The sequence below is a fragment of the Dasypus novemcinctus genome, chromosome 30 (assembly GCF_030445035.2).
Source record: "Dasypus novemcinctus isolate mDasNov1 chromosome 30, mDasNov1.1.hap2, whole genome shotgun sequence".
Lineage (NCBI taxonomy): Eukaryota > Metazoa > Chordata > Mammalia > Cingulata > Dasypodidae > Dasypus > Dasypus novemcinctus.
In genome coordinates, this window is record NC_080702.1 from 15874636 (window position 1) to 15902028 (window position 27393).

General features: G+C 42.7%; 1 long non-coding RNA gene and 1 other non-coding gene across 5 annotated transcripts in view; one reads left to right on the forward strand and one right to left on the reverse strand.

The window, feature by feature from the left end:
• The window catches only part of LOC111759752 (uncharacterized), a 207723-nt gene that overhangs the window by 72623 nt on the left and 107707 nt on the right, over positions 1-27393 (forward strand). For all 4 annotated transcript variants that reach the window (XR_011647779.1, XR_009184092.1, XR_009184094.1 and 1 more), the window contains exon 4: positions 7976-8109. This is a non-coding gene — a long non-coding RNA (uncharacterized lncRNA). The remainder of the gene's footprint in view (positions 1-7975; positions 8110-27393) is intronic.
• LOC131276965 (U7 small nuclear RNA) lies at positions 24857-24918 on the reverse strand. Its single transcript, XR_009184180.1, has one exon. It is a non-coding gene; the product is annotated as a U7 small nuclear RNA (small nuclear RNA).

The following is a 27393-nucleotide window of genomic DNA, read 5'->3' on the forward strand; positions in this document are numbered from 1 at the left end:
GAATACATTTACTGATTACACTTGGAACTTTTTTTTTTAATTTTTAAGGCTTTATTTATTTCTGTATTCTTTCTCTGCTCCCCCCTCTGTGTCTATTCACTGTGTGTTCTTCTGTGTGCACTTGTATTCTCATCAGGCTGCACTGGGGTCTGTGTCTCTTTTTATTGCATCATCTTGCTGCATCAGCTTTCCGTGTGTGTGGCACCACCCCTGGGTGGACTGTAGTTTTGCTCGGGGCGGCTCTCCTATCCCAGTGGCCATTCCTTGCATGGGGGGCATTGTTACACGGGGGCATCCCTTAGTGGGCCAGTACTCCTTGTGCGCAGCAGCACTGTGTGTGGACCAGCTCACCCTATGAGCCAAGAGGCCCTGGCCATGGAATCCTTGGACCTCCTCTATGGTAGGTGGACTCTCTATCAGTTGAGCCACAACCACTTCCCATATGTCTTCTTTGACCCACTGATTATTTAGGAGTGTGTTGTTTAGCCTCCACACATTTGTCAATTTACCTTTTTCATGTCTGTTACTGATTTTCAGTTTCATTCCCCTATGATCTGAGAAGATGCTTTGTGTAATTTCAATCTTTTTATATTTATCAAAAGCTGTATTATGCCCTAACATGTGGTCTATTCTGGAGAAGGATCCATGGGCACATGAAAAGAATGTATAACCCACTGAGTTTGGATGCTGCTTTCTGCATATGTCTGTTAGGTCTAACTTACTGGTCATATTGTTTCAGTTCCCTAGTTACTCATTGATCTTCTGTCTAGTTCTGTCTAATGATGTGAGAGGTGTATTGAAGTCTCCAGTGATTATTGTAGAGATGATTATTTCTCCCTTCATTTTTCCCTGAATTTGTTTCATGTATTTTGAAGGATCTTAGTTAGGTACATAGATATTTATGTCTGTTTTATCTTCCTGGTTGATTGTCTCTTTTATTAATATTTAATGGCCTTCTGTATCTCTTCTCACTTCTTTGGATTTATAGTCTGTTTTGTCCAGTATTACTCTTTGGTTATCCTTTCTGTTATTCTTTCTTTCTACTCTCCTCCAAGCCTCTCTCTCCTGTCTTTTTCTTTCAGAATCTAAAGTTTCCTCTAATATATCTTTCAAGATGGATTCTTTATTACGAACTGTCTTAGTTTCTCTTTGATTGTGAATATTTTTTACCCTCTTTCATATGTGAAGGACAGTTTGGCTGGATGCAGGATTCTTGGCTGGCAGTTCTCATTCAGTCTCCAAATTGTGTCATACTACTGTCTTCTCACCTCCATGGTTTCTCTTGAGGAATGTGCGCTATGTCTTACTGGTTGTCCCTTGTAAGTGATGGTTCTCGTCTCTCTAATTGCTCTCAGAATTTTCTCTTTATCCCTGACATTTGACTTTCTGAGTAGTATGTGTCTTGGAATAGGTCTATTTGGATTAATTCTTTTTTTTTTTTTTTTAAAGATTTTTTATTTATTTCTCTCCCCTTCCTGCCCCCTCCCCCCAGTTGTCTGCTTTCTGTGTCCATTTGCTGTGTGTTCTTCTGTGAACGCTTCTATCCTTATCAGCAACACCGGGAATCTATATTTCTCTTTGTTGAGTCATCTTATTGTATCAGCTCTCCGTGTGTGCGGCACCATTCCTGGGCAGGCTGCAGTTTCTTTCGCACTGGGTGGCTCTCCTTATGGGGTGCACTCCTTGCGCATGGGGCTCCCCTATGCAGGCAACACCCCTGTGTGGCAGGGTATACCTTGCGCGCATTAGCACTGTGCATGGGCAAGCTCCACATGGGTCAAGGAGGCCCGGGGTTTGAACCGCGGACCTCCCGTGTGGTACGCGGACACCCGATCCATTGTCCAAATCCGCTTCGCTGGATTTATTCTGATTGGGGTACAGTGGGTTTCTTGGCATGTAGGTTCATTTCATGAGAACTGGGTCATTTTCACTTATTATTTCCTCAAATACTCTGTTTTCCTCCTTGTCCCTTCTCATCTCCTTCTGAAACTCTTATGACATATATTTTGTTGCTTTTTGTGTTGTCATTCTGCTCCCTGATCTCTTGCTCATTTTTTTCCCTTTTTTTTTTTCCTCTCTTCAATTTCAGCTGTTATGTCTTCCTTATCACTTATTCTTCTATCATTTCAGGTTTGCTATTGTATGACTTTAATGTATTGGTTTTTTTTAATGATTTATTCCCCCTGCCCCCATTGTCTGTGCACTCTGTCCATTCGGTGTTTGTTCTTCTGTGTCTGCTTCTATGTTTTTAGGCAACTCTCGGAATCTGAGTTTCTTTTTGTTGCATTATCTTGCTGCGTGTGCTCTCTGTGTGGGTGGCACCACTCCTGGTGGGGCTGTACCTTTGCACAGGGTGACTGTTCTTGTGTGGGGAGGCACTCCTTTGGGGGGCACCCCTGTGCCAGGCAGCACTGCTTGAGTGCAGCAGCACTCCACGTGGGCCAGTCACCACACGGGCCAGGAGGCCCTGGGTATCCAACTCTGGACCTCCCATATAGTAGGCGGAAGCTATCAATTGAGCCACATCTGCTTCCCTTTAATTTGTTTTTGGTCTCACCTATTGTGTCCTTCATTCCCATTAGCTCTGTTAATTTTCTTTTTCTGGTTTCACCTTTTTCTTTTTGCTTATTCAGTAAGTCCTTGATCTCATTCATTTCTTTAGCCATATTGTCTTTCATTTCATTAATTTGACTTTGGGAATTTGTATACATCTCGTTAATTACTTCTCTCAAATCCTGCATCTCTTTTGGGGCTTTGGTGTATTCCTTCTTAGCATGGCTTGTAAAGTTTTGCTGATACTAGGCATCTGATTGGGATGCAGTTTACGCAGATGCTCAATTTCTTTCTCTTTTATTGGGATTTGGTGGTGGGAGGCTGTGTGTTATTTGTGTTCTTTGATTCTTGATTCAATCTGGATTGTTAGGGTTCTCCCTGTCAGTTGCTCAAAACTGGGTTCTGGACCCAGTGTATTCATAGTCAAAGTGGTGCTAATGCAAAATACGGGAAATCTGTTAGCCTTTATAAAGGGTATTTATTTGGGGTAGTTGCTTATATACCAGGCCATGAAGTATAAGTTATTTCCCTCACCATGCCCTGTGTTGGAGCATGATGGATACCGATGCCTGCCAGCGTTCAGACTTCCTGGGTTCCTCTCTTCTCAGGGTTCCTTTCTCTCCAGGATCATCTCCTCTGTTTTCTCCACAAGGTCAGCTGTTGAATGTGAGGATCTCTAGGCTTTTTCTCTTTCTACAAGGTTGGTTATAGACAAACAGCTCTGTCCCCTCCCTTGGGCTCCTGCTGTGTCTGAGGAGCTGTCTCTAATCTCTGGTGATGTTCTCCTGTGTGTTCACTTCTGGGCTCCAGCTCCAAACTCCAACCATCTCTTCTGTCATGTTTTTTTCTGTGAGTCCCCACCCACCAAGGAGTCGAGGATGCAACGTACTAAAGATGTAACCCAACCAAAATGCCTTGATTATTATTTAATCATGTAAACCTCTGAATAAAATATAATTTAATATGCCAGAGGAAAAGACCAGTTTACAAACATAATCCAATATTTCTTTTTGGAATTCATCAGTAATATCAAACTGCTAATATCAAACCCAGTAATGGATTGTAGACTTGCTTCCTAGGGCATTGGGAGGGAAGCTATAAAGGCCAGCAAAAGCTAATTGAACTTATTTATAATTTTCTCGTGTGTACTACCTAGTTCTGCTAGGAGGTGGCATTCTTTGCAGCCCTGTCAGTTCAGTGCCTGGTTGGAGTGTTCTTGCTGTGACACAGGCTGGATCAGTGTGGGTAGAGGTTCTTGGCTGGAGATTAAGAGCTTGTAATTTAAACTTTCTCAGAAACAGTTCTTCAGCCTCCTGTGGCAGCCCCCTCCCTTTTCCTGGGTTGGAAGTGATCCCACTCCCCTCTGTGTCCTCAACAGTCATTCTGTTCATTAGAGAAGATTGAGAGGGTCAGATCTCTTTAGTCCTTTACAGGCAAATAATGGCTGGGCCCCGGGCTCATGTGACACAGCAGACCAAATTTGTGGGCCAAAAGCTAAGTCAGCCTTAGGCTGTGTCCCTCTCTCTCCTGGTTCCTCCAGCGGTCAGTCTTTGACAATCAGTCCTAGCTGTAAGAGAAGGAGATTGAGCCTGGAAAGGCTGGTTGGAAACACAGCAGACCAGATTTGTGGGTCAGAAGCGTCAGCCTTAGGCTGTGTCCCTCTCTCTCCCCTTTCCAGGGGCAGTGGATCTCTGGAGACCTCTTTGTGTAAATTTGGCTCAGAGGCCTGAGTATTGTAAAGTCTTCAGTGTGGGTGAGGGTTCCAGCAGTAGCAGCCTCTGCTTTCAACTCATGGTTTCACTGTTAGGATTCCTCTCCTTTGTCCCTCTCTGTTCTGGGTGGTGTCCAGCCTTCACCTGCTGACCCAATGCCTAGAAGATCTTTTTCCAGTCCATTTCAGTCTGTACTCCAGCTGCTTTATTGGAGGAGGAGACAGTCCCATGTCTTCCTAGTCTGCCCTCTTCCTGGAAGTCTTCACAGGTGTCTTTTTTAAAAAAATTAATTAATTTATTTATTTATTTCTCTCCTCTTCCTCCTCCCCCCTCCCAGTTGTCTGCTCTCTGTGTCCATTCGCTGTGTGTTTTTCTGTGACTGCTTCTATCCTTATCAGCGGCACGGGAATCTTGTTTCTTTTTGTTGCGTCATCTTGTTGTGTCAGCTCTTCGTTTGGGCAGCACCATTCCTGGGTAGGCTGCACTTTCTTTCACGCTGGGCGGCTCTCCTTATGGAGTGCACTCCTTGGGCGTGGGGCTCCCCTATGCGGGGGACACCCCTGTGTGGCACAGCACTCCTTGTTCGCATCAGCACTGCGCATGTCCAGCTACACACGGGTCAATGAGGTCCGGGGTTTGAACCGCAGACCTTCCATGTGGTAAGTGGACGCCCTAATCACCGGACCAAGTCCGCCGCCTTCTCCAGTGTCTTTTGACATCTCCAGTGAATTCAGCCTCCGTGGATCTGCATAAAGTGACACTGCATTTACCAAATATACTGCAGGAGCTTCTGATTGATTAGAGGCAACCTTTTTTTGGTGAAATCAATTCAATTCCAGGCAATTCATTCTATCACATTTATTCACTAATCTTTGTGGTAAATATAATTATAGGTATGAACGTACTGATATCTTACCATTTAACAATGACCACTTAATAATAGTGTATTTTTCCATCCAGTCTTTCTTTTCTCTATCATGTTTGTTTATTTCTTGAATTACTGGCCCTTAACAGTGGGACCGTCATTATGGAGAGACTCAGAGGGTCAATGCTGACTCCCTCTAAGGTTGCTGTCTAGTTGGAGTACAGCAAAGGTTGTGGACACCAGGTTAAGTACCAAGTGGAATCTGAGTTCATACTTGTCAGAGACCCTAGTGTGTGACTCGTAGGCTTTTCTTTAAAATTTATTTTTACTTCTCCTTTCCCCCTTGCTACTTGCTTGCTGTCTGCTCCCTGTGTCCCTTCCTTGCGCATTCTTCTGTGTCTGCTTGTATTCCTTTGTTGCATCATCTTCCTGTGCCAGCTCTCCACGGACGCAGGCTGTCAGCTCTGTGCAGATGCGGGTCAGCTTGCCTTCTCAAGGAGGTCCTGGGAAGCAAACCCAAGGCCTGCCATATGGTAGACGGGAGCCCAGTTGATTGAGTCTCATCCTGTTCCCTGACTCATAGGATTTTAGCATCTGGAGGGTCTGTGGTAACGATATAATCCAGTGCACTAACTTTTCTTTCCAGTGCCTATGTGTCGTGGCAGAACTCCTGGCTGTGACATCAACGTGAGGGTTGACAGAGGATTCTATGTGATGTCTCACAGCTCTCAGGATTTTGATCTAACGCAGAGTCAAAAGGCCTTTCCTTTAGTGTTGGACATCAGAAACTGTGCCAGAGTCTGAGGTTATCTGCACAGCTAGCTTCCCTAGGCCCTGTGATTTGGAGGCTACCTTATAAAGATGGACAGTTTGGTCTCTCTGTAGACTCAGGTAATTGTAAGCACATACACAGATGATGGAACCTCCCTTGCATGGGTTCTTTTTTTGTTATTTTGGTTGTTTTTTTGGTTCCTTTTTGGTTGTTGTTGTTGTTTTTTAAATATTTATGTCTATTTCTTTATTTCCCCCTACCCCCTCATTGTTTACCTTTGCTGTGTCTGTCTTTCTTTGTTTTTTTAATCAGAAGGACCTCTAATATGACAGGGAGGTGCTTACTCACTTAAGCCACCTCTCTTCCCTGCTTTGTTTTTTCTGTCATTGTTTCTCCTTGTGTCTCTTGTTGCATCATCTTGTTTTATCAGCTTGTTGTGGCTGCCCGCCATGCCAGCTTGCTGTCTTCTTCAGGGGGCACTGGAAACCTCTTCTCTCTGCTTTGTTGTGTCTCTTGTTGCATCATCTTATTGTGTCAGCTTCCCGTGTCTGCCCATAGTGCCATCTCACTGTGTTCTTTAGGAGACATTGGGAACCAAACCACGGATCTCCCTTAAGGTAGGCAGGACCTCAGTCTAATGAGCCTTATCCGCTTCCTTGTGTGGTTTCTTCTGGTCCCATGACTGAGTGATAACTACAGGTCTGTAGTGCAGAGCATTGGAGCCATGTGCCTGGGTTCACATTAATGCCCCTCCCCTTGGAGCACCAGAGCTTGAACAGTCCCTGTCACCTGGGGGAAATTCATACAGTCACCCCCCCCACAAGCTCACACACAATTTCACAGTGACCCCATAGAGACTCTCACATCGATTCTCGTAAGCCTCCTCTCAGCCTAACCTGTAACCCCCAAATGAACAGATCCATCCCTCGGGACTGTGGATGGAAGGACAGAACTCCTTAATGGAAGACCTTTCGTCATAATCCTCATTCTACTTTGAGCCTGGGACCAGGCTAGGTCTCCAGCCTACAGCTTGCAGGAAGCCCCCTATTTTATCTGTTTTTCCTGTTACATACTTTGATGAGCCTAGAGTAGTTACCATTTTTATTTACTTTCAAGGTCTACTACAATGGCAGAAAAGAAAATACAGTAAGGATTGGACCGTGTTGTGTTGTGTTTGTTCATGGCTTGGTGATTTTAAAACACAGATAGGAAACAGTGGTAAAGTCAAAGACCCCCTGAATAAGCACGACAGATACCTGTGGGTAGTATTGGTATTAGAATAATCTTGAGTCTTACCATCCACGGACAATGGATGTCTAGACATACATTTAGGTCTTCTGAAATTTCATTCACCTATGTTTGCTAGTTGTTGAATTGCTTCACCCTTTCATTAAATTCATTCTTAGGTGTTTTATTTGTTAGAGGGTAAATGAATGGATTTTCTTTAAAAAAATCTATTATTATTTTCGGCTGTATAAACAAAACTGACTTTTGAGTGTATGTGTAGTACAATTCAAGTTTACTTAATGTCTTCACTTGTTCCAGTAGTGTTGTGGATTCTTTGGGATTGAGTATTTAAAACTCTATGTCATCTGTGTATTAGGACAGTTTACTTCTTCCATTCCAATTTGGAGGACTATTTCTTTTTCTTGCGCATTTGCTCTGGCTATAACTTCCAGTATAATGTTGAATAACAGTGATGAAAGTGAGCTAACATCTTGTTCCTGACCTAATGGGAAAGACTTTCAGTCTTCCACTTTTGAGTGTGTTAGCAGTGGGTTATGTCAGTGCAGCTGTGAATCAGAGTGGAATGTGTTCCCCCAATGACTGTCCACTCAGAGAGCAGCAGAAAGCCCCCAGGATGTGGGGTGCCTGTGAGTGCATTTCTAAAATCCTGGAATATGAGCTAATTGTCTAAGACCTACATTTTTGTGGTTTTGAATTACATATTTCTTACTAATATGCATGTGTTCAAGTTTTAATAATAAGATAATGATAGTATGCCTGAAATGTTTGTGTTTTTAAACCTTAAAAATTCTGAAAACCCTATTAAATGAACTTTTCTTTCTACAGGTTATTTATAAAATAGTACTTTAACTGGAGCAAGAACCAAGTACGCACCGGAATCCTTGAGGACCATGAGAAGTATAAAGATTATTTTGCGGGATGTTGGTGTATGTTCCTGATGATAGATATAAAGCCATAAGGTGGTAATATTTTATTCCAGATATTAATGACATTGAACCTATGTGATTGTGAATCTAAAGCAATGGAAATTTTTTTAAAATTTGCTGAATATAAACTGCCATTTCAAACACTAAGTGTGTATGAAAAGATTGATATAAAATTAAATAGAAAATTAATCACTCTGTAGGCAAATGACTCAAAGTATAAAAACAAAACATTTCATCATAAAATAAATATAAGAAACTAAAATCTAATGATTGTAGGAATACAGTACATATATACACAAAGAACATAATTTAGAAATGAAATCCAGTGTAACTTACTGAAATAACTTAGATAATTGATTTTGAAAATATATGGACCTTTAGATTTTGGTGATGTGGTAATGTTCTCTTCAAGAGAGGAGTACACGTAAAAGAATATTCAGTGTCAGTTGGAGAAAGACAAAATAGATAACAAAGGGTGCAATAGAAGTAATGAGAGTGAGGGCCCGTTTATAAGAATGATAGAAGTACAGAATCCAGAAATATCAGGAAGAAAGCTTTCATCCGTCAAAACCTTTCATGAAAAATCTAGAAAGAGATATCTGTGTTGTTGAGAACGCTGTTTTGAATCTCACTTTAATCCACAATTTTTTAAAAGTGTATGAATACTAATAGAAAAAAATGCATGTTACTTTCAAGTACCTGTGTAATACAGGGAGAAAAGGAGTAAGTGAAGAGTATCTTACCGCGAATGAAAGCTCTTCGTCATGACTACATGATGTTCTGAAATATACTTTCTGAAAAGAAGATAAAAGGCATTAAGAAAATGAAGCAATATATGATAAGACATCATAAGTTGGAAAAAACTCATAGTGAATGAGAATACGATAATAAGAACAATGGGAAAATAGTTCAAAAGTGAAATGTAATCTCTTAGGAAATAGGGTGACAAGATGATGCTTAAGTACAAAGTGAAGGTTAAAAGAGTAGAAAGGGCTAAAAAGAAGTTAAATGGAGAATGTTAAAATTCGTAAAAAAAACCTTTCTGAAAAGATGAGGAATGGTACAGATGGTCCAGTGTCTGCACCCTGGCGTGCCTGGACCAGGAGGTGGGTGGGGCCATCCCAGTCCCTAGGCCCTGGCTGGGCCCTGTGGTCTGGGTGGGCCTGCATGTGGGTGGTCCTGGAAGCTGCCCCCTTCCCCCACCTCCCATGATGCTCAGCTGCAGGCTGCAGGCCTTGGCAGTTGGTGGGTGGTCCTGGAAGCTGCCCCCTCCCCTTTCCTCCCATGATGCTCAGCTGCAGGCTGCAGGCCTTGGCAGTTGGTATCCAGGCTTCAGCAGCCAGGCCTTGGGTGATGGCTGTGGCTTCCCAGGTGCCAGGCCACCTTGTGCTCTGCAGCCTGGGGATGTTTGTGGGAGGTGTTAGTCCTGTGTGGTGAGGAGGGAGCCGACCCTTCTGCTGAGTTTCTTGTCCTTTACTGCACTGAACGTCCTGCGGCTGGAGTGGGAGGTGGTGCATTTGTCTGCCGTGGACCTGAGGGGACTCCAGAGCACCGATTTCTAAATTAACGTGGTGTGTTCCTGCTTGTCCAGGGCAGTCCTGGTTTATGTCTATTTTCCTACCTTTTCATGTCACTCCCTCTCACTAAGAATATCCTGATGTGACTTTATGTTATATGGTCATGTTATTGGGTGTATAATGAAATTTACTTAAGAAAGTTTGACTTAATGACTGAATAACTTAATAATTTAGGTAAAAGTTTCAAAATGGGATGTACGATCAACCACAGATATATATGCTTGTACCTGGCTGACCCATTCATTCAAGGAGGTGAGAGAAATTGTAAGTGGGTGTCTAGGAGGGGGTAGAACTGAGGGAATGGAGTGGAGAGAGGGAGGCTTAACTTTAATTGTGTACCTGTTTCAACATTTGATTTGTTTTTTATTAATATGAGCATGTGTTTCTTTTCCACAAAATACAAAATAATAAATACAGATTATGGGGAGGGGTCACTACAGGCATTTGAAGTATGTCCTGTTTTGTGCATTTTCTTTCCAGGAGGCCCCTAGTCAGCTGAACATTCCTAGACAATAGGACAAAATTTTGGTTTTATGTTCCTGCCCTTTGTTTTTTGAAATGTCATTAATTATTGATTCAAAAAATTAATGACTATAGGGTTATTCTAATTATACTTTTGTTCCTGTATGAGTTTTGTTAATTTGTATCTTTCACGGAGTTTTGGGTCGTTACATGTAAGTTATCAAACTCTTGGACATAGGGTTGTTCATAGTCTTGTTTGAGTATCCTTTCAATGTGTGGGGAACTAGTAGTGATGACCCCTCTTCCATTCCTGGTATTGGTAATTTGTATCTTCTCTGTTTTATGTTTGGTTAGCATAGAAGTTTATCAGTTTTATCTTTTCAAAGAACAAACTAATGCTTAATCTGGGCTTAGTTTTCATTTTTTTGTGAGTAATGTGCAGGAGTGCACTTGCTGGGCTGTATGATAAGTGTATATTTAGTTTTAAAGAAACGGGTAATTTTTAGAGTGACGATCATTTTTGAGCAATAAAGAGAGATCCAACTTCTGTGCATTCGCAACAGCATTTGGTATTGTCAGTTTACATTGTCTTAATAATGGTGTAATTTGCATTTCCCTGATTGTTAATTATATCATTGCATCTCTTCATGTACTTATTTCCTATCCGTGTATCTACTGTGGTGAAATGTTTGTTCATGTGTTTTGCCCACTTTCTAATAGTAATGTTTTTATGATTGAATTTTGGAAATTCTTTTTTTATATTCTAGATAGGAGTTTTTTTTTTTTCCTAGAACCATGTCTGGAGTTTGGACCTGGGATCTCAAAAGTGGGAAGCCAACATTCAACCACTGAACCAAATTGGCTCGATCAAGTTGTTTTTTTTGTTTGCTTGCTGGTTCTATGCTGTTTTTTTTTTAAAAGAGGTATTGGAACTGAAGCTGGAACCTCCCATATGGGAAACAAGCACTCTCGCTTGAGCCATATCCACTCCCAATTTTCTAGATATCTGTTCCAGATATCAGCTCTAGATTTCCTAGATATATGTTCTTTCTTCGTCATAAGTTTGCAAATATTTTTGCCCGTCAGTAGTTTGCCTTTATAATTTATCATTTGCAGATCAGTATTTTAAAGTTTGTTGAAGACCGATGTGTCATTTCTGTTTTTTTATGGATCTCTCATTCAGTGCACTCTTCCTTCGGATTCTGTCTCCATGTTTTCAAATATCAAATAGTTTTGATGATGCCCCAGTATTTCTATTGCCTATTCTGACCACTCCACTGATTCTTCTGCTTCTATGTAAAAATTAAAAAAAAAAAAAAACTTTTGTTTTTAAAGTAGCTTTAAATGACATAAATGTTCCATCATAAATATAGCGGATTCCCATATACTCTACTTATATTCCCAGCTACAATAAAATATGAAGTTCTTATACTGTACTACAATGTGTGCACCAAGTTTTAAAAACAGTTTTATTGAGATAGATTCACATACCATACAATCTATGGAAAGTGTCCACAGTTACTTTTAGTATAATCAAAGAGCTGTGCACTCATCACCACAGTCAGGTTTACAACATTTTCTCACTCCAAGAAGAAAAGCCCCATACCCCTTAGCAGTCACCTCTCAATCCCTGTCATCCCTCAACCCCAGCCTTGGCTAACAACTAATCTTACTCCATCTCTATAAATTTATTTATCCTGGCATTTTATATTAATGAAATAGTAGAATATGTAGTACATTATGTCTGGTTTCTTTCACTCAGCCTATTGCTTTCTTAAATTGATGAAAATTTTTAATAGTGAAGTTGTATGTTTATAGAAAATTCATGTAAAAAATACTGTGTTCCCATGTATCTCTCTATTGACACTTTGCATTAGTGTGCTACCTGTTTTAGGATTGATGAAGGAAAATAAGATATTACTGATACCTATAGTCCATAGTTTTCATTAGGTGTTTTTTTCCATATAGCATCTTATTATTAGCAACATATAATAGTTTCATACATTTGTTATAATTCATGGAAAAATAGCCTTGTATTTGTACTATTAACCCCAGTCCATCATCCACAACAGTGTTCACTTAAACAATCCCGTGTTTTGGCTTCTAACTTTCCCTTCTAGTAAAGTACATGACCTTAAACTCCTCCTTTCAATCTTATTCATAAACATAATTCTGCACAGTTAACTACATTCCCAATAATGTGCTACCATCATCACTATCCTAAATAGAAATTGTGCACAATTCAAGCATCAACTCTACATTTGCTACACCCATTCTGTCCCTTGGTAAGTTATAGTCTAGATTCTAAATCTCTTGAGTTTGCTTATTATAATTAGTTAATATCAGTGAGATCATACATTATTTGTCCTTTAGTGTCTGGCTTATTTCAATGAATATAATATCCTCAGGGTTCATCCATGTTGTCACATGCATCTGGACTTCATTCTTTCTTCAAGCTGGATAATATTGTGTTGTATGTATTTACCACATTTTGTTTATCCATTCCTCTCTTGGTGGATATTTGCTGTTACCTTTTGTATTTTGTGCGTTAACATTGGTACACAAATACTTGTCTTAAATCCTGCTTTCATTTGTTTTGGATGTATATCTAGAAGTGGGATTGCCAGGTCATATGTTAATTCTAATTTAACTTTTTGAGTTACTGCCCAGCTGTTTTCCATACTTGGCTCCATTATTTATATTCCTGCCACCAGTGTATAAGGTTTGCTATTTATATACATCCTCACTAGCACTTGGTATTTTCCAATTTTTAAAATAATAGCCATTGTAATGGGTGTGATGTGATAACTCATCATACTTTTAATGTGCCTTTCCCTAATGGCTGATGAATTTGAGCATCTTTTCATATGCTTATTGGCCTTGGAGGTTAGCTGGTGACTGTCTTCCTTGTCCACTTGTCACTGGCTAATTCTTTGATGTGGAAATTCTTCCTCACCACTTGGCTGCTTCCTCCTCCTCTGATCCCCAGCTCCAATCTCGTCTCCTCTGACTTAGGTAAAATAATTTTTTGGGGGATTCCAGGGCTGGACATTGAATCTGGGACCTTGTTTGTGGGAAGCTCGCACTGAACCACTGAGTCAGTTGGTTTATTCATTTGCTTGTTTGTTTTTAGGAGGCACCAGGAACGAAACTTGGGCCATCCCGTATGGGAAGCAGGTGTTCAACTGCTTGAGCCACATCCACGGCCAATATCTTTCTTACCTGCTCTGTTATCCTACCACTGACCCCTCATGTTGTATTTGCTGATTCTTTAGCTTTTGCTCCCTGGATTGTAAATGACTCCTATAAGGTTTACATTCCTCTCTCCCTGCCCTGGGCCTCGCACAGGGTCACATATACAGTCATCACTCACTCACCATTTAGTAGAGTGAAAAGAGTGGAGGACAGTGCCTGGTGCCTGGCTCTTTCCACCATCTGTACGATGCCTCTCCTGGCGGGGGAGGTGCTTTCAGACCATCACATCTGCAGTACTTGGATGTAGTTGAGACTCGCTGTGGGCTATGAGGTCAGCCTAGCTAGGGTGGAATTGTGACTCCTGTGAAGTCATATTCACAGGGTGTAGCCTAACGTTAGACTTCCCTGTACCTAGATCCTGACATGTACTTGCTGGGTCACTTCAGGGAGAGTACTTGAGATCTTTGTGCCTGTCGCTCATCTGTAAAATGGTGATTAATAAACATACCTAAGTTTTAGACTTTGTTTTATAATTGAAATCTAATGTTAGCTTGCCTGCCTCCTCAAGCAGTCTCCTTCCATCCTTTATTCCTCCGAAAGGAGAGTCATGGACTCAGTGGGTCCTATGCGTATTTTAAGATAAATTGTCCAGAAATATGTCATATCTTAGATACATGCATTTTACTATTTACAGAGCAGAGGTGACTTTTCATCCTTTGTTCACTCTGGTCCTAGGGCCTTGATGTCAGTCCCACACTCTCTAGGTGAGCTGTGATTTGTCTAAACCTTAATTCAAAGCAAAAATAATCACCAGCTTCAAAACACTAGATATATCAGATGTGTTTTATTGTGTGTACTAGCGATGACTCTGCCTGTTCCACTGTCAGACTCCCCTTCCCTTTGCCCACCCTCTTCACCCCAGGCTCCCCATCTACCAGTACCTTCCCTGAGGCCGCTTTTACCCTGGGTACCCCATCTGTCCTTTCCCTGGATCCACTATATCTTTTTTCTTTTTTTTAAGATTCACATTTTATTTCTCTCCCGTCCCCTCCCACCCTTGTTGTCTGCTCTCTGTGTCCATTTACTGTGTGTTCTTCTGTGTCTGCTTGCATTCTTGTCAGCAGCACCAGGAATCTGTGTCTCTTTGTGTTGAATCATCTTGCTGTGTCAGCTCTCTGTGTGTGTGGCGCCGCTCCTGGGCAGGCTGCACTTTTTTCATGCGGGGCAGCTCTCCTTGCAGGGTCGTACTCCTTGTCCATGGGGCTTCCCTACACGGGGGACAACCTGTGTGGCAAGGCACTCCTCGCATGCATCAGCACTGCGCGTGGGCCACTCCACACGGGTCAGGAGGCCCTGGGTTTGAACCCTGGACCTCCCGTGTGGTAGGCGGGCGCTCTGTCAGTTGAGCTAAATCCCTTCCCAATCTTGAATTCCCATCCCTTAAAGTCAAAACACATTTTTAATATTTCTGGGTCAGGTTTTTACTCAGGTTTCATCTTTCGTGCTGCTTTCCTCACCATATTAACTGGGAGATCAAAACTTTAAAGAGTTAAGTCTGGCTTCATCTGTCTCCAATTCTACACATCAGTGGCTTCTCTATACTTGATTTACAGAGAATAGATAAATTATATAAAAGAAAAAGAACCAGGTTTTTAAAATTTATTTCTCTCCCCTCCCTCCCCCACCTTGTAATCTGCTCTATTTCCATTCACTGTGTGTGCTTATGTGACCACTTATATCCTTATCAGCGGCACCGGGAATCTGTGTTTCTTTTTGTTGAGTCATCTTGCTGTGTCAGCTCTCCACGTGTGCGGCGCCATTCTTGGGCAGGCTCCACTTTCTTACGTGCTGGACGGCTCTCTTTAATGGGGCACACTCCTTGCGCATGGGGCTCCCCTACGCCGGGGACACCCCTGCGTGGCAGGGCACTCCTTGCACGCATTAGCACTGCGTGTGGGCCAGCTCCACACGGGTCAGGGAGACCTGGGGTTTGAACTGTGGACCTCCCATGTAGTAGGCGGATGCTCTATCCATTAGGCCAAGTCCACTTCCCAGAACCAGGTTTTATTTCTAAAACGTCTGGAAGACTGACAAGAAAAATGGGAAGGGCAGGAGTCACCTGTGGGCAGCAGTGGGCTCTACTGGCTCCACGTCTGGAGGGGACAGGCCGAGGCTTCCTCTCCTGTCTGAGTAATCTGACTGCTGGGATCCTACCAGATGACAGCCCCAACCCCCAACTTCTGTAACAAAACTGCAGGAAACACAGAGGAAATGGAAACCTTTGTCTTTGGGGCTCTGTTTGGCTCTAGGAGTGCAGAGAACAGGCATTGATTTGTATAACACTTAAAGTTGACAACCCCTGGTCCAGCCTGCAGGAAAGTGGACAAGGCTGCTTCTTGAGGTTCTGCTGCCTCAGGCCAGCATTTGTCTCTTAAAACTTGTCATGGTAGAGCCGCACCTGGAGAGAAGTGAACGGGCTGAGGGCCCAAAACAGTTCTGTCTCCTGCAAAGCCCTGACTCGTGGTGACAGAACCCTGAAGGCAAGGCTCCTCCTCGTGGGTTCATGAAATTAAAGGCTGGGATGGATGTGAATGTAAATCCAGTATGTCTCTGAGAGGTGCCAGGTCCTCCACAGGAAATAAGGGGGCCCTGCCGGGGCAGACCCCTGGGTGTTGGGCAGCATGTAGGGCATTAGTGCCTTCATCCACAGGGTTACTCTTAGGGGTGCTGGCCCCTATGTTGGCCATAGGGTGCTTTGGCTCCAGGTCCCAGGTCTTTAGGCCTAAGCTTACCCCAAAGTGATATGTGGTGTGGGGGCCCCACTCCTTTCTCCTCTTATACTGAGTGCATCAGTGTTGGAGCTCAGATCTGTGACCTCCACTTGGCTCCCAAAGTTCTTATGTGCTGCTGAAACCTGACCTGGAGACGACTGGGGTGGTGCTGCCAGATGTTGAGCATCGCTGCTTCATGCTGGGGTTGAAATTGGTCACAGCACAGGGCGTGTTTGTGGTGGCTGCAAAGCCAGAGGCATTGCCTGTGCTGGAGGAGAACATGGCGGGGGTGGACCCAAAGGCCAGCTGGAGCCTGGCGTGGCTGCCCAAGGTGAAACCCCTAGGTATCAACCCACCAAAGCTAGCAGTGGTCGTGCTCAGGTGTACCTGGCCTTTAGCAGAGGGTGAGGTGGAAGTTGCCAGGTTTTCAAATTGGAAAGAATGGTCAAAGCTGAGGTTTCCAGGAAGCTTCCCACCAGGGACTCCAAATAGGAGCTGGGGCGCTGCTACAGGGTTAAAGGGGAGTTTACACTTTGGGGTCGGGCTGCAGAACCCAAGTGTGTGCAGGCTGGGGGTGTCTGTGGCTGAGGCAGCGCTGCCGCTGGATGTGCCTGAAGGGCATGGTCAGATGGGAAGAAGCTGGCACTGGAGCCAGCAGGAGGCCCACAGAGCAGTGGAGAGGGGAGGGATGTGGTATTCATCAGGGTGACCCGAAGGTCAGAGGAAGGTGGGAAGTCAAGGCTGCAGGTGTGCTGGTTGAAGGGCTGGAAGTGGCTGCAGAAGCAGCCTCTGGAAGGCCCGTGGAGTGAGGGTCCCCAGGGCTAGTGGTGGGAGGGGTGTCCATGAGAAGGAGTGAGGAGAGTCCACACACACCGGAATCGCTGAGCTCATTCTGAATATGATGGGATACCTGCGGAGGGAGGAGGTGCTGGGAGCTGTGCGGAACTCAGAACTGGCATCAGTTGCAGCTGTCACAGACTCTGGGATGCACAGGGACTCTTCTCAGGGGTCTCCCCGAAATTGGCTTGACCATGCAGCAGCTGCAGGAGCAGGCTCTGGGCTTCTTTCACAGTTCCCACCTTCTGTGGTGCCGGGATCCAGGGCAGAAGAGGGCCTAGCACACAGCCCAGTCTGGGTGGTATCTGATGATGGGTGGCAGCAGGGCTCAGCTAGGTGAAAGAGGCTGAGGGGAGAGGGTGTGCCAGCACGTCAGGTGGGGCTGGGACAGTGAGGAGAGGACGGGTCTGCTGAGCAGCATTTCTTCTGAGGCAAAGGACCCACCGAGGTGGCCACTGCAGTGGATCCCAGGATGAGTCCTGTGCTGGGGAGTCCTTCCCACATCTCCTCAGCTGTGAATTATTGTGGGCATGCAGAGGCAACTGGTGGAGAAGCAGTCCAGGAGCAGGCCAGGGAATGTACTAGAAGGCTCTGAGGTGCTGCATTCTGGGGTGCTTCAGTCTTACCACCCAGGGAACTGTTGATTTGTCCAGCGCACTGCTTCCTTTTCCTGGGTCTAGATTCTCAGCAGTGACTCAGTACCCTAGCTGGTGTGTGTGTTTGTGTGTGTGTGTGTGTGTGTGTGAGAGTGTGATGGCAGCCTCAGGTGGGCCCATCACCTGTGTGACAGCAGAGGAATTTTACATTAATGGTGCCTGGACTGTCGAATATGGGTGAGCCATCCCCTAACTTTTTTCTGCTCTGAGGTGACCGAAGCCTGATTGATCTGGATCTTTCTCGGGGTTTTCATGGAGGCCAAGGAGATAGGAAGATGCCCATCCTTGCTCACATTCCTTGTGTATCTGTAGAGCAGCTGGGAGACAGACAGGGCTGGATCTCTCCTCTTCTCAGGGGCAGCAAACCTGGAATGGAGCTCTCTGAGTTCCTGACAGCATTTCCTATGTGCATGGTTCAGAGAGATCCAGGAGTTCTGGGTGGAGCTGCTTTCTGTGCTTTGGCAGGGAGTTTTCTCTTAAGGCCCAGGTCTGGGCAGGAGGGAGGCCAGTCCTCCCCTGACCCTCAAAGGCCTAACGCAGACTCTGCAGTCCCGGAGCCATCGGAACCCTTCTTTCATTGTCCTGATAGGTCTTTGGTCTTGTTAGGAGAACAGCTTGCCCAGGGAACTGCACCCCTAGGATTAGGAATGCCTGATAATTCAAACTAGGGGGCCATGAAATGGAAAGTCATAGGTAGGTTCCTCCAAGAAACCCAGACCCCAGTGACGACCACAACCAAAAACGCTGTAAGTTGTGTCTAGTTCAGGGACATCATTTGTTTGTCATTGGTTAGAATTCCTCTCTAGGCCACTAGAATTAGCAACACATATTCAACCATAGCTATTTATGTTCTTTTTCTTTTTTATAAAGTTTAACCTCCGAGTACTTAGTGTGTGATTTCAAAATATGTTCTGTGACTGAAAGTACAAAAAGAAAAAACAAAACCAATGTCATGCTCCAGCCAAGAAAAATGAATATTTTTGTTCACCTAAAATCCCTGTGTGCCACTCTTTTAGCTGCTTTAATTGTATGTTCTAGATAAAGGCCATTATGGTTCTCCTGTTTTTGACTTTGTTTGGAATTGTTTTTAGTGTTTGTTCTGGGGATAACTTCTCACATACTAATCAGTTAATTTTTTAACAATTCAAATAAAACGTAGATCCCTCACAGTCCTATAGAGTATTTAAACCCCTACTCTTGGTTATACTTGTCATATGCATTCTCTGTACATGTGGTATGGCCATCTACTCCCAAAAGGGTCTAATTTCTGCCAAATATTCATTCATTTATTAATTTAATGGTATCTGTTCCTGAAGTTCAAAGTTTTCCTCTTATAATTATTTTTATTCTTCCCGAAGATGTTTCTTTCGCATCTTTATAGAGCAAGTTGTCTAGTGAGGAATTTAGATTTCTCTGTCCTCTCCGTTTTCTTTTTTGCCTTGAATCCTTGGACAGTTTTTGGTGTATGTAGTATTCTGGGTTGATATTATTTTATTTCAGCACTTCAAAGATCCTGTTTTACTCTCTTCTGGCCTCTATTGGGTCTGAGGAGAAATGACGGGCCTTCAAATTGTTTTTCTCCTATAATGTGTCATTTTTCTTAGGGTCCTTTCGGAATTTTTCATCTTTGATTGTCAGCCAATATTTTAAATGATGTGTCAGAGTGTGATTTTCTGAGCTTCTCAGATCTGTGTATCACAAGATTGGGTAGTGTTCAGGCTGTTTTAGCCCATATTTATTCTGAACCATTCTGTGTCTTCTCCCTTCAGCATTTAGCATGAATATTTACTGTCCTACAGGTTTCTGAGGTTCTGTTAACTTCAGTTTAACCTTTTTGCCTGCTCTGTGTTCTTCATTATACCATGTTACTGCTCTAAGTTCCATGTCACTGATTCTTTCCTCTGTTACCTCCATTCTCTTATTTATCCCACCCAGGGAACTTCTGAATTGTGGGTTGTTGTGAACTTAGAAAATGAACATACATAGCATCATACAGGGCTCTCAACCTCACCCTACCACCAATGCCTTACAATGTCAAACATTTTTAATCATTAAAGAGCATCCTCAAAATATTACTAGTAATCACAATACCTTATGATGGTGTATTTTTCCCCAAACCCACCCTATTATCATTATTTTTATATGATTTATATGTGAATATGCATAAACAATAGTGTGTAGTGGAAGTTGTGAACTTAACAAAGCAAACATGCATAACATCATAAAGGGGTCCCATACATCAGCCCACCGCCAACAGTGTTCATTGTTACATGACATTTGTAACAAAATATGAAAGATTGTAATCAAAATCTTACTACTAACTATAGTCCTTATCTTACATTTGGTGTATTTTTCCTCCAACCTACCCTATTATTATTTTTAAAATATTTTTTTTGACAGAAGTTGTAAACTTAGGAAACAATCATGCACATGTGTAGAATTCCCATACAACACTCCTCTATCAACATACCACTGTGTGATGGCACATTTGTTAGATTATGAAATAATATTGGGTTATTATCAGGTTCATAACTTATATTTGGCACATTTTTTCCATAGTCGCACATTATCAACACAGTACATCTTTGGTATATAAGCATGAATATTACGCTATTATTGTTAACCACAGTCTGTAGGTCATTTCTGTTGTATTTTTCTCATGCTTCTCCATATTCCCACCCCCCCCGCAACAGTGATGTATATCTCCTCTAGGTCACAAAGGACACTCTGTCCTCTGTACCATCAACCGAAATTCTCATCCACCTCTGTGTTTACTGTGTTAGCCCCTAGATTATTCCCTAGTTGTCTGTCAATTTGCCTTTATATCCCTAGACTACACTTTTCAGTCACATTCCCATTTATATAACGATGTTAATCACTATAATATATTACCATCAGCTAGATATGTTTTCACCCTTTTACAGTACTGCTAATTAAAACGTCTACATAAATTAAATATCAGTAGTCCATGTCAGTCCTGCTCTTATCTCCTTGAAGCATCCACTACCTACTACTGAGTCTTCAAGATACTTTACTACATTTTTTTCCGGAAGCTTTATGGTTTTTGCTTTTGTATTTACGATTTGGTTCTAGTTTGAATTAATTTTTGTATGAGATGTGAGGTAGGGGTCCTTTTTCTTTCTTCTGGCTATGGATATCCAGTTCTCCCAGCACCGTTTGTTGAATGGACTGTTCTCCCTGAACTGGGTGCATCTGACAGGCTTGTCAAAAATCTCTTGACCCTTGATGTGAAGAACTGTTTGTATTCCTTGAGAGAATCAGTCGATCTCAATAGTTTGGGAAGTCTAGTATTCAAGCCCTCAATATTGTTGCAAGTATCTGTAAATCTGGTCCCTGAAGTAGTGAAGATTGATTGTCACTATGGGCCCTGAGGGGAGGACGGGAGAGGTATAGAATAGATGGAAGCAGGGCAACTAGGGGGCAATGAAACTGCTCCACAAGATCATGTAAGGATGGATATAGGACATGTTAATGTACACCAAAAATGTATACAAGTCTATAAACTAAAGTGTAAACCATAATGTAAACACAGGGAAAGTAAAAATTTAGAAATTTTACAGTCTGAAATATAAACCGTAATGTAAACCAAAATGGAACCAGGTTTGGAAGCTATGTTTCAAAATCTATACATCAGCTGCAGCAAATGTAACATGAACATGTAAAAAGATCGTTGCTGGGGAAGGGGGAAAGGGTTTGATATTGAATATATGGGAGTCCCCTCTATTGTGTATGTGAATTACTGTGATCTAAAACTTTTTTGAAGACAAGGTTACAAATTAGAAAAAAAAATTAAAAAAGGAATGAATGTAGACACTGAGGAGAAGAAATGAAAGAAAGTGCCTTGCCACTGTACATACAGGGCAACACCTATTACAGTGATGAAAGGCAAAAAGTTAAAAACAAAGCTTTATGATATTTTTTATTTTTATTAATACACCAGTTTATGTTTTTTCTTTATCTTCATATTTCTAAATTAGTATGTGTATTTCTAATCTTTAAACCCATCACTTTATTTCATTTTCCTATTAAGTGTATTTGGCAATATATTAGACTTCATTGTTCAAGACATTTTGGACCACAGAGAGTTTCACCTATGGGGAGGGGAGGAGCACTGTTGTGGGTTGTTATCGATGCGGGTCACATGATTGGGAGGGTGTTCTCCAGGGCATGTATATAGGGGCCATAAAAATGTTTTGCTATATGTTGGGTATTTTTATAGTAGTTACAGTTACAGACGAAAACTGAGGGAGTACAGAGTTCCTACTCAGGAGAGCTCTGTAACATTCCCCGATGGAACAGCAGTAATCCCCCAAGTGCAACAGCAAAGACCAACAAGGAAGGATGGTCCAACGATGAGCCCTGGATAATGACGGCTATGCTTATGAGGCTGTGTGCCTGAAATGTGAACTAGGCCTAGAGCTGCAGGGTGCCTAAGAGTTACCTCTTGAGAGCCTCTATGTTGCTCAAATGTGGCCAATATCTAAACTAAACTCAGCACATAAATGCAATACCTTCCCCCCAGCATGAGACGTGACTCCCAGGGATGAGCCTCCCGGGCGCCGATGGATTATTACCAGTCACCAACTGGTGATGCAACTAGAAAGAGACCTTGAATAAAAGGTCAACTCAGACCAACAGAGTATCTCAGCCTACATATAGGATGTGTTAAAAACTGCTGTGTTACCTTGTATAAAAGGGGGAAATGGCAAAGAGAAATGAGTATATATGGATGACAGTCTTCAAAAAAGAGTTGTGGGGTCATCAGAGTGGTCGTGCTTACGCACACCTCAGCAGGACTCCAGAAACAGCTAAAAGAGATACAACCCTAGGTACTGGTTCTCCTGAAGGCTGTGGAGACCCACAGAGTATATGGTCATGGCAGATGGATTTTGAGTTCTTTGCCATGTCAATAGGCCCTACTTTGGAATTTGTGCTCCTGAGAGTGATGGAGCTGGACTCAGATATGACCTGTCTACACATGCCTCTTCTGTCACTTTTACTGAGCCTGTGGTTCATATTATGTATGGTATGTACTCAGGGGACTTGAATCTCTGAACTGCCCATGTACCAGCTGGGCTCTGAGCCTCAGCAGAGCTGCAATCCCTACTCTCTGTTTCATTGGACTTACCCAGGTCAGCTAACAGGGAGGTGAAGATGGTCAACCACCACACCAGGGAACGAAGACTGCCTACAACTGGAAGCAGGAGAATTGCATCCATCAGTCATGAGGAATCTATGCCTCTTCTTTATATAGAGGTAGAGTGGACATCACCATCTCCAGGGTCCACAGAATGGAGGAATAAAACATGGATTAGAGTGGACTTACTGATATTGTACCATGAAACTATTGTGACTAGTAATAGAAGAAATGGTATCATTGACGTGAAGAGTGTGGCCACAGTAGATGCTGCGGGCAGGGAGAGGGAAGAGAGATGTGATGAGCGGGCATTTTTGGGATTTGGGATTTTCTTAAGTGATATTGCAGGGTCAGATGGTGAACATTATATATCCTGCCATAACCACTGAATATATTGGGGGAGAGTGTGAACTACAGGATAAACTATTATCCACGTGGTGCAGCAGTGCTCCAAAATGTGTTCGCCAAGTGCAGTGAGTGTGCCACAATGATGGGGGAGGTTGTTTGTGTGGGAGGAGTGGGGTGGGAGGATGGGGGTATATGGGAACCTCTTTTTTTATAATATAACCTTTTTTGTGATGTATTTATCTTCAGAGAAATACAGATTACAAAAATGATGGAGGTGGGAGTTGGGATGATGGGCAACCTCTTATGTTTTTTTAATGTAACATTCTTTGTCATCTATTAACTTTAATAAAAAGAAATGTGTTAATAAAATAAAAACTGATGGTTTGTGAAACCATCACTTCATTTCCTTTGGTCTGTGTATCTGTCTTTATTTCAGTACCATGGTGTTTTCACCAGTATACCTTGGTAATACGATTTAAAGTCCAGAAGTGAGAGTCCTACAACTTCAGTTTTCTTCTTTAAGGTGTTCCTGGTGTTCAGGACCCCTTAACCGTCCAAGTAAATTTGATCATCATGCTTTCCAATTATTTTAAAAATGGTGTTGGAATTTCTATCAGAATTGCATAGAATCTGTCTATCAATTTGAGTAGAATTTACATCTTAATGATATTTAGTCTTCTAATATGTGAGCATGGCGTGTTCTTCCAATTATTTACATCTTTTTAAATTTCTTTTAACAATGAGTTGTAGTTTTCTGTATACAAGTGATTTACAATGTTAGGTTGATTCTTAAATATTGGTGTTTTATCTGTCATTTTATTTTACCACTGTTGACACTTTCGGTTACTTTTTCTTATATACCCTATATTTCTAGACTCTCCTGATTTTTCTTTTCAGGCTGTAACATACCCTTTAATATTTCCTGCAAAACTGGTCTCTTGGTTATAAACTCTCTCAATTTCTGTTTATCTGTGAATATTCTAAACTCACCCTCAATTTTGAAAGACAATGTTACCGGGTATAAGATTCTTAACTGGAAATTTTTCCTTCACAGTGTCTTAAATATATCATACCAATGTTGTCTTCTTTTTATGTTTTTTAAGAATACCCAGTTTACTAAGGTGAAATTAACTTTATTGTTAAATATGGGGAATGTGGGAAGCACATGTGACTCATGTGATAGGGTCTCTGCCTACCATAGGGGAAGTGTCAGGTTTGGTCCCTAGTGTCTCCTGGTGAAAAAGAAGAGAAAGTGTGCCTGTATGGCAAGCCATTGTCCGCGAGCCTAATGTCTGCACTGAGCCAAGTGCCCGAATGGTGAGCCGAGTGCCCTCATGGTGAGCTGAGTGTCCACATGGCAAACTGAGTCCCCACTTGGTGAGCCAAGTGCACACGTGAGTGCCTGGGTGGCATACTGAATGCCCACACGAGTGCCCGTATGTCGAGCCAGTGCCTGCATGTTGAGCTGAGTGCCCACACAGTGAGTCAGCACCTGTGGGAGTCATGCAGCAAGATGATGACTCATTAAAAAAGAGACAAGGGAAGAGTCAAGGTGAAGCACAGCAAGAGACCAGGAACTGAGGTAATAGAATTGACAGGGAACCTCTCTCCACATTAGAGTTCCCGAGGATGGAATGCTGGTGAATCCTAAAGGAGAAAGATGATAAGAGAAGACAAAAAAGAGAAATTGATAAAGAAGATCACACAGCAAATGGGCACAGACAGCAATAACAGCAGGGCAGGGGATGGAAAGAAAAAAAAAAATATGGGGAAAGTAAGGGTCTTCCAGCAAGAGCCAGAAGACCTACTGAACAAATTCTAAAAGACCTGTAACACTCACCACTCTCTCTTGCCTCCATGGGAACTCTGTACTTAAATCTTATTGGGTGTCCCTTACATGTTATGCATTCGTTCTCTCTTGCTCAGAATTCTCTGTCTTTGGTATTTGACATTATAATTAATATGTCTTGGAGTTGTACTCTTTGAAATTATACATAAGGGAGTGCGTTGTGCTTCTTAGATATGGATATCCATGTCCTTTAATAGGGTTGTGAAATTTTCTACCGTTATTTCTTAAAACATTCCTATTACCCTTTTCCCCTTTTCTCCTTGTTGGACACCTTTTACACATATGTTTCCACATCTTTTGTTGTCATTTAGTTCCCTGAGACCTTGTTCAATTTTTTCCATTCTTTCTTCCACTGTTCTTTTTTACTTTTGCTTTCAGAAGCTATTTCTTCCAGCTCACCAGTCCTTTTTTCTGCCTCCTCAAATCTGTTATATGACTCCAGTATTTTTAAAATTTCATTTATTGCAGCTTTAATTCCCATAAGATCTCCAGTTTTTCTGTATGTACTTTGAAATTTGTGCTCTTCCAGTGCCATCTTTTTTTAATTTTTTATTAACTTGTCTTCTCTTTTTAAAAGACACTTAGATCACAAAAAAATCTTACATTAAAAAATATAAGAGGTTCCCACATATATCGACTGTCGCACATTCATTGCTTTTGGTGAATACATTTTGGAGGACTGCTGCACCACATAGATAATAGTTTACATTGTAGTTAACACTCTCCCCAGGCCATTCAGTGGGTTATGGTAAGATATATAATGTCCAGCATCTGTCTCTGCAATATCATTTAGGATAATTCCAAGTCCCGAAAATGTCCCCACATCTCATCTCCTCTTCCCTCTTCCTACCCTCAGCAACTACCGTGGCCACTTTCTCCAGATCAATGCTCCAGTTTCGACCATTAGTAGTCCCAGTAGTTCTATAGTAGAATACCTGTAAATTCACTGTAATCTGTATTTTATTCCTCCATGCTGTGGACCCTGGTTTGGTGATGTCCACTCCACCTCTATATCGAGAAGGAGCCTAGAGCCCACATGGTTGATGGATGCAATTCTCCTGCTTGGAGTTATAGGCACTCTCAGCTCCCTGGCATGGCGGTTGACCATCTTTACCTCCTAGCTGACCTGTGTAGTAAGTTCAACAAACCGGAGAGTAGGATTTGCAGCTCCGCTGAGGCTCAGGCACATGCCCAGTCCAGAGATTTAAGTTCCTTGGTATATACCAACCCCAACCAACCACAGGTTCAGTAAAAGTGACATAAGAGGCATGTGTAGAAAGGTCACATCTGAGTCCCAATCCATTAGACTCAGGAACACAAATTCCAAAGTAGGGCCCATTGGCAAGGCAATGGAAATATTAGACTTCATTTTTGAAGTAGTTTTGTACCATAGGGGGGTTCAAGTGTCGCAGGCAAGGAGCATCGGTGTTGTCTTAATGTACCTCATCTCTTTAGTCATCTCATTGAATTTGTTAAGGTGATTTGTTTGAACATCTATGATTAGTTGTCTCAACTCCTTTATGTCATCAGGAGGCTTACCTTGTTCCTTTACCTGGGTGATATCTTCCTGTTTCTTTGCACGGATTGAAGTTTTTGTTGGTGTCTTGCCATCTGGCTTACTAGATGTATTTATTCTCGGTGCAGTTTCTCTCTTTAGGGTTTTTTTGCCCTTTCTCCCTTGCCAGTTGTGTAGTGGGAGCCAAGGGTATAACTGGTGTTGAACGCAGTGGAGATTCAAGCTGCCCTTGTTTCCCAAGGACTGATGATTCTCCTCCCTTCTTTCTCCTTTGCAGGGTATGGATAGTGCCACAGCTGTGTGGAATGATCCAGGGTGCGCAGACCTAGACTGTAGTCACCTAGAGAGACTGAGGAAGCTTCAAGTCCCCTCCCCTGCATTGGCAGGGATAGAGCTGCAGGTGTGGGCAACATGCTATGCTGTACATGTGCAAAATGACCATAGTTGCCCTGGTAGTCTTCCCAGTATTCAGTCTGCCAGCCGAATGTTCCTGCAGTTCTCCAGAGAGGCTGGTGCAGGGCCCGCCAGCTTCCTCCCTGGTAGAGGTGGGGCTGATGCCTAGGCTAGGGCTGCAGGCTGATCTCGGTACAAGACGTCAGTCCCTACGTTCACTATGATTTTCAGCAAGCCCAGCTTCCCCTCATGCTGGGGGCAAAGTCAAAATGGTGTCCACTGGCCTCTTTCTGACTTGGACAGGTTCAAACTTTATCTGTTGTTAGGGTTCTATTTCAGCCAGCCATATTTACTAATCACTAGCTGCAGTTGGTGGCCAACCATCCCTTCCTTCCCTGTTTTTTGGGAAATGGAGCTTCCAATTCCAGAATAGCCCCTGAAGCAGTCAGAGTAGAATGATTGTAGTCCTCTGAGGCACGGTCTTTATTTTCTGGAGAGGCTGGTGCAGGGCCCCACAGCCTCCTCCCTGCTGGAGGTGGGGCTGGGGCTTAGCCT